This window comes from Somniosus microcephalus, unplaced genomic scaffold (genome assembly GCF_052327205.1).
Source record: "Somniosus microcephalus isolate GS21.2 unplaced genomic scaffold, FLI_Smic_1.0 unresolved_chr4, whole genome shotgun sequence".
NCBI lineage: Eukaryota > Metazoa > Chordata > Chondrichthyes > Squaliformes > Somniosidae > Somniosus > Somniosus microcephalus.
Genome location: NW_028225182.1, coordinates 13935626 through 13945544, shown reverse-complemented (window position 1 = coordinate 13945544; position 9919 = coordinate 13935626).

Genomic DNA, 9919 nt, shown 5'->3' with positions numbered 1-9919 from the left:
CATCTAGTTCCCTCGTCTAGCTCATTTATATATATTGTGAATAGCTGGTCTCTCACGGTCTCTCTCAGACTCACTCTCACACAGTCTCTCTCAGACTCTCTCTCTCACACACTGTCTCTGTCAGTCTTACTCCCTCACACACAGCCTCTGGGTCTCTCTCTCACGCACGGTCTCTGTCAGACTGTCACTTCTTCTCAGGCAGTCCCTTGGAACAGAGGATGACTTGCTTCATTACTGATAATTAGTCCTCAAGTGACTGATGAGTCCAATGCAGGACCTACAGTCTCTGTCACAGGTGGGGCAGATAGTGCTTGAAGGGGTGGGTGGGTGTGGTGCCTGGGTTGACGTGCGCTCCTTCCAGTGTTTGCGCTTGGCTTCCGCTTGCTCCCGTCCAAGAGACTCGAGGTGTTCGGCGCCTTCCCGGATGCTTCTCCTCCACTTTGCCTGGTTTTGGGCCAGGGACTCCCAGGTGTCGGTGGGGATGTTGCACTTTTTCAAGGAGGTTTTTAGGGTGCCCTTGAAGCGTTTCCTCTGCCCACCTGGGGCTCTCATGCCGTGTCAGAGCTCCGAGTAAAGCGCTTGTTTTGGGAATCTCGTATCGAGCATGCGGACAATGTGGCCCATCCATCAGAGCTGATCGAGCGTGGTCAAAGCTTCAATACTGGGGATGTTGCCTGAGCGAGAGCACATACATTCATGTGCCTATCCTGCCAATGGATTTGCAGGATCTTGCGGAGGCAGCGTTGGAGGTACCTCTCCAGGGCTTTGAGTTGCCTGTTGGACATGGTCCATATCTCTGAAGCATACAGGAGGGCGGGAATCACGACTGCTCTGTAGACCATGAGCTTGGTGCCGGGTTCGACGTCCTGGTCTTCAAACATGCTCTTCCTCAGGCGACCGAAAACTGCACCGGCAAACTGAAGGTGGAGTTGGACTTCATCATCTGCCTCTGAGTCTCACTCTCTCATACACCTTCTCTCAGACTCACTCTCTCACACACTGTCTCTCTGAGACTCACTCTCTCACACACCGTCTCTCAGACTCACTCTCTCACACACCGTCTCTCAGGCTCTCTCTCTCACACACTGTCTCTCTCAGACTCACTCTCTCACACACTGTCTCTCTCAGACTCACTATCTCACACACTGTCTCTCTCAGACTCACTCTCTCTCACAGTCTTTCTCAGACTCACTCTCTCTCAGAAGGTTGTGGTTTCAAGTCTCATTCCAATGACTTGAGCACATAAAGCTATGCTGACACTCCAGTGCAGTGCTGAGGGAGTTCTCCACTGTCGGAGGTGCAGTCTTTCAGATGAGACGTTAAGCCGAGATCCCGTCTACTCTCTCAGGTGGATGTAAATGATCCCATGGCACTATTTCGAGGATGACCAGCGGTCCTGGCCAATATTTATCCCTCAACCAACATAACAGAAACAGATTATCTGCTCATTATCACGTTGCTGTTTGTGGGAGCTTGCTGTGCACTAATTGGCGGCTGCGTTTCCCACATTACAACAGCAACTCCACTTCAAAAGTACTTTCTTTGTTATTATAGCTATTGTCATATATTCCTATCGCACTTTTACCCTGAATTACATTGAATTTACAGCACAGAAACTGGCCATTGGGTCCAACTGGTCTATGGCGGTGTTTGTGATTGACACAAGCCTCCTCCCAGCCCTCTTCACCTCACCTTTCAGCATCTCCTTCTATTGCTTTCACCCTCAGCTGCTGATCAAGCTGCCCCTCAAATGGGCCTGTGCTGTTCGCCTCAACTGCTCCTTGTGGGAGCGAGTTCCACATTCTAACCACTCTCTGGGCAAAGAAGTTTCTCCTGAATTCCCGGTGGGATTTATTAATGGCCAGCTTGTATTTATGGAGCCTAGTTCTGGTCTCCCCCCACAAGTGGAAGAATCTCTCCACATCTACCCTATCAAACCCTTTCATAATCTTATAGAACTCTGAGCTCAGCCCTCTCTTTTCTACAGGCCTGTTCTGCCTTTCTTGATAAGTATAACCTCTTAGTTTTGGGATCATCCTTGTAAATCTTTTTTGCATCTTCTTCAGTGTCTCTCCATCTATTTTATAATATGGAGACCAGAACTGTGAAATTAAAGTTAAATGTGGTATAACCAAGGTTCAATACAAGTTTAACAAATCTTGTCTGCTTTCAATTCGATCCCTTTAGAAACGAACTCAAGGACTTGGTTTGTTTTTTTTGGCCTTATTAACCTGGGTCGCTACTTTTAGTGATTTGAGTATCTGTCCCCCAGATCCCTTTGCTCATCTGCCCCAGTTAGACTATTAATTTCCAAGCAGTCTGTGGCCTCCTTATTCTTCCTTTGAAAATGTAAAATCTCTCGCTTATCTATATTGAAATTAATTTGACAATTACACGTCTATTCTGCAAGTTTATTAATGTTCTCTTGTATTTTGTCGCAGTCATTCTCAGTATTAACTAAACTCCCCCAATTTGGTGTCATCTGCAAATTTTGAAATTGTATTTCCGATTCTCAAGTCCAAATCGTTTGTGTAAATTGTGAACAGTGGTCCCAGCACTGATCCTTGTGGAACACCACTTCCCAACATTTTCCAGTCAGGGTAGCTCCCCTTAACCCCGACTCTCTGTTTTCCATTCTGCAGCCAGCTTGCTATCCATTCTGCTACCGGTCCCCTGACTCCACATGCTCTGACCATAGTCATGAGTCTACGATGCGGTACCTTATCGAAGGCCTTTGGAAAATCCTAATCTGTTACATCTACTGTATTATCCTTGTCTTCTCTTTGTTACTACTTCACAGAATTGAATAAGGTTGGTCATGCATGACCTTCCCTTTTGAAATCCATCCTGACTATTCTTTATTACGTTTTCTGTTTCCACATGTTTTTCTACTGTGGGAACATTGCAGGATATTGTCATACATGCTTAGTGGCCATATGTGGGGGTATCATAGATATTGTTGACATGAATCAACTGAGCGGTCTGCGGTTGGCGCTGTCCAGGGAGAGTATGAAAACTCGGGCACGGACCCAACTTGCGCAGGACATACGTAACAGGAACTAGTGAAGGACACAACTGGACATCCATCTTGTAAAACATTTGATTAAAGCTTTGTTTAATGCTTAGACCAAGTGCCCAGTAGTTTTCTTACATCAATTATCATATTGCTTTCCCTGTTCAGTGGAGGTATTGTATGATATGGGATATACCTCAAACATCCATTGCCTTTATTACCTCTAGACTTGACGATTCCAACGCTCTCCTGGCCAGCGTCCCACCTTCTCCCTTCCGTAAACTGCAGGTCATCCAAAACTCTGCTGTCCGTGTCCAACTCGCACCAAGTCCCGTTCACCCATCACCCCTGTGCTCGCTGACCTACATTGACTCCCGGTTAGGCAACGGCTCAGTTTAAAATTCTCATCTTTGTTTTCAAATCGCTCCCGGGCCTCACCTCTCCCTATCTTTGTAATCTCCTCCAGCCCCACAAAACTCCCTCCGAGGTATCTGTGCTCCTCTAATTCTGGCCTCTTGAGCATCCCTGATTTTAATCACTCCTCCATTAGTGGCCGTGCCTTCAGCTGCCTCGGCCCTAAGCTCTGAATTTCCTCTCTAAACCTTTCTACCTCTCTTTCCTCCTTTAAACCTTTGAACAACATTTTGGCCACCTGCCCTAATGTGGCTCGATGTCAAATTTTGTCTGAAATGCTCCAATGAATCATCCTGGGAATTTTAACAATTTTTAGTACGTTAAAGATGCTATATATATATACACAAGTTGTTGTTGTATTACCCTCATGTCGAAGCTTTCTAGGATATTGTCATATATCCCTATTGCCCTCATTGAGGTACTGTAGGACATTGTCATATATCCCTATTGCCCTTATTGAGGTATTGTAGGACATTGTCATATATCCCTATTGCCCTTATTGAGGGATTAAGGATATTGTCATATATCCCTATTGCCCTTATTGAGGTATTGTAGGATATTGTCATATATTCCTATTGCCCTTATTGAGATATTGTAGGATATTGTCATATATCCCTATTGCTCTTATTGAGGTATTGGAGGATATTGTCATATATCCCTATTGCCCATATTGAGGTATTGGAGGATATTGTCATATATCCCTGTTGCCCTTATTGAGGTATTGGAGGATATTGTCATATATCCCTATTGCCCTTATTGAGGTATTGGAGGATATTGTCATATATCACTATTGCCCTTATTGAGGTATTGGAGGATATTGTCATATATCCCTATTGCCCTGATGTGGAATATGAGAAGCACAGGACATAGAAACAGGAAGAGGCCCTTCAGCCCATCGAGCCTGTTCCTTCATTCAATGAGATCGTGGCTGATCTGTGTCCTAACTCCATCCACCCGACTTAGCTCCAGATCCCTTAATACCCTTGGCGATGATAAATCTATCGACCTCAGATATGAAATTATTATTTGAGCCGACATCGACTGCTTTTTGTGGGAGAGGGTTCCACACTTCTACCACCCTTTGTGTGAAGAAGTGTTTCCTAAATTCTCTCCTGAATGGCCTGGCTCTGATTTTAAGGTTATTACCCGTTGTTCGAGACTCCTCCACCAGTGGAAATAGTTTTTCTCTGTCTATCCTATCAATTCCTTTCAAAATCCTGGAAACCTCAATCAACTCACACCTTAACCTTCTATATTCCAGGAACAGAAGCCAGGTTTATGTAATCTCGCCTCTTACTTTAACCCTTGGTCCCAGTTAACATGCTCCAAGTCCAGGATATCCTTTACCAGGTGCGGTGCCCAGAACTGTACACAGTGCTCCAGATGAGATCGAACCAGGGCTTTGTAAAGCTCTAGCAATCCCCCTTGTATTCTGGCCCTCTCGATATAAAGGGGGAGAAATTGGGTGAGTAGCGCCACCTGTTAGCACCTAAAGAGGCAGGCAGTGGCTGTAGCGCCACTGGCTGCACCTCCCGCGATATTCAGGAGGGGCGCTAGTGGTGGCGTTAGCCTGTTGCGCTGCGCCGCCACCAATGACGTCATCGATGTGCGCAGTGCCCCGTTCGCGATATTTGGTAGCGAACGGCGCAGTTGCGCGGTTGGCTACCCGCACCCGGTTCACGGGGCCTTACTGTGCCGGCAGTGGCGCAAGTTAAGGTGGAGGTGCGGGGCGGCCGCCTGTCAGCACCTCCGTCCCCGGCCTCCTAACCCCACCCCCCGCGGCATTGCCAGCTGTTTCCCGAGAGCCCGGCACTTCTTGGTGCCGGGCTCATTTCCCAGCACTCGCGATTGGTGTTCGCGCTGTTGCAGGCACCTCCCCCTTAACAGTGGGAGGAAGGCCTGCAGTACCGCAGCGTGCCATGCCGCAGTGTGTGGCGCTGCGGCACGTTGCACTGCGATAATCAGTTTCAGCGCCCTAAGAGGGACGCGGAGCGCCTCGAGTCTCGCCCCGTGTCCCTCGAGGGGCACTGAAACTGAATTTCTGGTGATCGGTATTACTACGATCGCTGCGCTAAATCCTGCGCTCAGGCGACTTTTGCGCCACTTTGGCGCCCGAACCCAATTTCTAGGCAAAGACTCACATTCCATTGGCTTTGTTGATTATTTTTTGTACTTGATCACTATATTTTAGTGATCTCTTTACACAAACCCCTAAATGTCTTTGGACCTTCACTGCTCCCAGCTTTCCAACATTTAAACAATACTCACATCTGTCTTTCTTTGGTCCAGAATGGATGACCTCACATTTAACTGTGTTGAAATCCAGCTGCCACAGTTTTGCCCACTCAGTTAATCTATCAATGTCTCTTTGTAATTTTATGCTCCCCTCTATACTACTTACTGTGCCACCTATCTTTGTGTCATCGGCACACCTGGATATATGGCTTGCTATTGTGTTATCCCTGTCATTAATAAATATAGTGAATAGTTGACCCCCCAGCACAGATTCTTGTGGACACCACAAGTCACTTCCTTCCAATTCGAGTACATTTCCACTGTCCCTACTCTCTGTCTCCCACCGCCTAACCAATCTCCTAATGAGCCCAATAATTTGCCTTCAATTCCATGACCTTTAATTTTAGCTAACAGTCTCTTATACGGAACCTCATTGAATCCCTTCTGGAAGTCCATATACAACATATCCACAGACATTCCTCTGTCTACTACTTCAGCTAATTCCTCAAAATTCAATGAGGTTCGTTAGACATGACCTGCCCTCTACACATCCATATTGCCTCTCTCTAATCAACTCACATTTCTCTCTGTGCTCAGTCACTTTGTCCTTGGCTGTAGGAGATTGTCATATATTCCTATCTCCCGTGTGGATGTATTACAGGATATTGTCAAACATCCTTTATCTCCAATACAAGTTCGAGGTGAAGGGAAACAGTGAAAAAACCTTTGACTTCGTTCAATAAAGTTATAATCAATCAGATACTGAAATATAACCCCTTCCATGCAGTGTATATGAGATATCGGTACCAATAAAACTCACACACCCCAGAGATACCGGCTTTGCTCCTCAAAGAGTCGATTTGAAGAGTTCCCCTTTTTTTATTACTCTGAGCTTCAGATTGCTGTATTCTTATATTTTTCATATTGGGACACGTGTGGGAATCATAAACCATCACTCCCTCCCTGTGTGTACCCTGATGATACAGTGGTTCTCATTTGTTCGGGAAGCCTTGGATGTTTGATCGCTTCCAACCTTTATTGCAAAGACAACGTTTGTCTCTTCTCCACACGAGCAGTCGAAATTCCTGCTTCACACTCCCCCCTGCTGCGATAAAAGTCTGTCTCTTTCAGTGTGTGTCTTTCTCTCGTGTGTTTTAAACTTGCTCCATCCGGATGGACGACCCGGCATCAAACTCGGCACCAGCTAAGAACACGGCAACGGCACACCCAGCCCCGTCGACCCTGCAAAGTCCTCCTCACCAACATCTGGGCAATTGTGCCAGAATTGGGAGAGCTGTGACACAGACTAGTCAAGCAACAGCCTGACATAGTCATAGTCACAGAATCTTACCTTTCAGCCAATGCCCCAAACTCCTCCATCACTATCCCTGGGTATGTCCTGTCCCACCGGCAGGACAGACCCACCAGGGGTGGCGGCACTGTGGTATACAGTCGGGAGGGAGTGGCCCTGGGAGTCCTCAACATTGACTCCGGACCCCATAAAAGTCTCGTTGCTTCAGGTCAAGCATGGGCAAGGAAACCTCCTGCTGATTACCACCTCCCTCCCACCCTCAGCTGATGAATCAGTGCTCCTCCATGTTGAACACCACTTGGAAGAAGCACTGAGAGTAACAAGGGCACAGAATGTACTCTGGGTGGGGGACTTCAATGTCCATCACCATGAGTGGTTCGGTAGCACCACTACTGACCGAGCTGGCTGAGTCCGGAAAGACATATCTGCCAGTCTGGGCCTCCGGCAGGAGTTGAGAGAACCAAAATGAGGGAAAAACCTACTTGACCTCGTCCTCACCAATCTACCTGTCGCAGATGGATCTTTCCATGACAGCATTGGCAGCAGCGACCACCGCACAGTCACTGAGGAGACGACGTCACGTCTTCACACCAAGAACACCCTCCATCATGTTGTGTGGCACTACCACCGTGCTAATTGGGACAGATTCAGAGCAGATCTAGCAGCTCCAAACTGGACATCCATGCGGCGCTGTGGGCCATCAGCAACAGCAGAATAGTATTCAACCACAATCTGTACCACCAAGGCCTGGCCTGGTTCAATAAGGAGTGCAGAAAACCATGCCAGGAGTAGCAGCAGGCATACCAAAAATGAAGTGCTAAAAAGCGGAAACAGCATGCTATAGACAGGGTGAAGTGATCCCACAATCAATGGATCAGACCAAAGCTCTGCAGTCCTGCCACATTCAGTCGTGAATGGTGGTGGACAATTAAACAACTAACGGGAGGAGGAGGCACCATGAATATCCCCATCCTCAATGATGGCGGAGCCCAGCACGTGAGTGCAAAAACACGGCTGAAGCGTTTACCACCACGTTTATCACCATCTCACCCCCTCTCTCTCTCTTCGCCCTCTCTCTCTCCCTCCCCTCTCTCTCCCTCCCCTCTCTCTCCCGCCCCCTCTCTCTCCCGCCCCCTCTCTCTCCCGCCCCCTCTCTCTCCCGCCCCCTCTCTCTCCCGCCCCCTCTCCCGAACCCGTTCTCTCTCTACCTCCGTTCTCTCGCTCATCCTCTCTCTCACTCCCTCCCCGCTCTCTCTCCCTCCCCCTCTCTCTCCCTCCCCACTCCCTCTCTTTCTCTCCCTCCCCCTCCCTCTCTTTCTCTCTCTCCCTCGCTCCCCCCCTCTCCCACCCTACGATTCACACTGTTGTCTCCCTATTAATGTGTCCAGTTTTAGATGTGGCCGTGTAATAATACTGAGTAATGTCGATGTAATGAGTACAGACTCTGAACACAAAGCTTCCTGTGGGTAATTGGGGAGAGGAACACCAGCAGACTCTGCAGGAATTCCCACTGGGAGCACAAATTCATAACATCAACTAGTTTATGTCGATTAGATTTGATTGGCTTTCAGGGATATATTTTTACATCAATTTAAACATCAACCCACAGCTGTACGATGGGGTTAATTATGAGGTCATTGTGATGAAATATTCCATTCATCACTGCCTGTGACTGTGGTTGGTTTCAGGTTCCCCCTTACCATTGTATTGCCTGTGACTGGTTGGTTTCAGGTTTCTCCTCACCATTGTATTGTGTATTGGAATGTATTGAATGTGTTGTGTGTAGGGCTCCGCCCATACCTGGCCTCTATGTAAGCCAGCTCAGTCTGGCCTCACAGCCAGTACTGCAGACCTCCAGGGAAGATACCTCTCTCCACTGCGTGTTATCTTCTAAGTTAATAAAAGCCTTGTTTTGTTTCGCTAACATCGAGTCTCGGGATGATTGAGGCACATCAATTTTATTAACTTATTTTTCAACACAATGGATCAACTCCTGAAACCCGAACGTTTGGATTTGGATCAGCATGCTCCGGACGCATCAGCACGCTTCGGACACTGTTTTATGTGTATGGAATTCTTCCTGGACAATTCCGCAGCCGTCAAAGACGCTACGGACGCTGCGAGTATGAAACTCGGAATTCTGCGGAATTGGGTAAGCCACCAGGTTTACCCCCTCATCCAAGACGCCGACACGTACCTGGCCGCCTGCGACATCTTAAAGGCGCATTACCAGCAGCCTACGAATGAGGTGTATGCTAGGCATCTGCTCGCCACTTGCGCACAGCGACCTGGGGAATCGGTGGAGGAGTTCCTAGGCACCCTGAAAATGCTTGGCAAAGACTGCAAGTGCCGAGATGTAAAAGCCGCAGTGTACACCGACGAGCTTGTTCGCGATGCCTTTATCACAGGCCTCAGCTCCACTTACATCCGGCAAAGACTGCTGGAAAAAACGGGATTGGACCTGAAACAGGCTGCGGACACCGCGCGATCACTGGATGTGGCCCAGAGAAACTCGGACGCCTACTCTTCAGCCCGTGCCGTCCACGCCGCCACGTGTGCACCAAGGGCGCCGCCATCTTGGAAGGCATCTTCCCCGCCCGGCAGCCCGACACCGTCGGGGCCCCGCTCTCCCCCCCAGAAGCCCTACGACAGCCGCGACGCGTCGGGGACCCAACTGCTACTTCTGCGGGCAGCCAAAGCACACCAGAAACCTGTGCCCGGCGAAAGGCACCACCTGCTTTAAGTGCGGTAAGAAGGGGCACTTTGGGAAGGTGTGCAGAGGGAACCCCGCTGGAAAACCAAAACCCGCCACCGCCGCGTGTGCGCCGTGGGAGCGGCCATCTTGGACGCCATCTTGCCCGACCTCGTGGGGTCGCCATCTTGTGAGCAGACAGCGCGGACGCCATCTTGTCTCGATCAGGGCCCTACAGTGGCATCGGTCACAG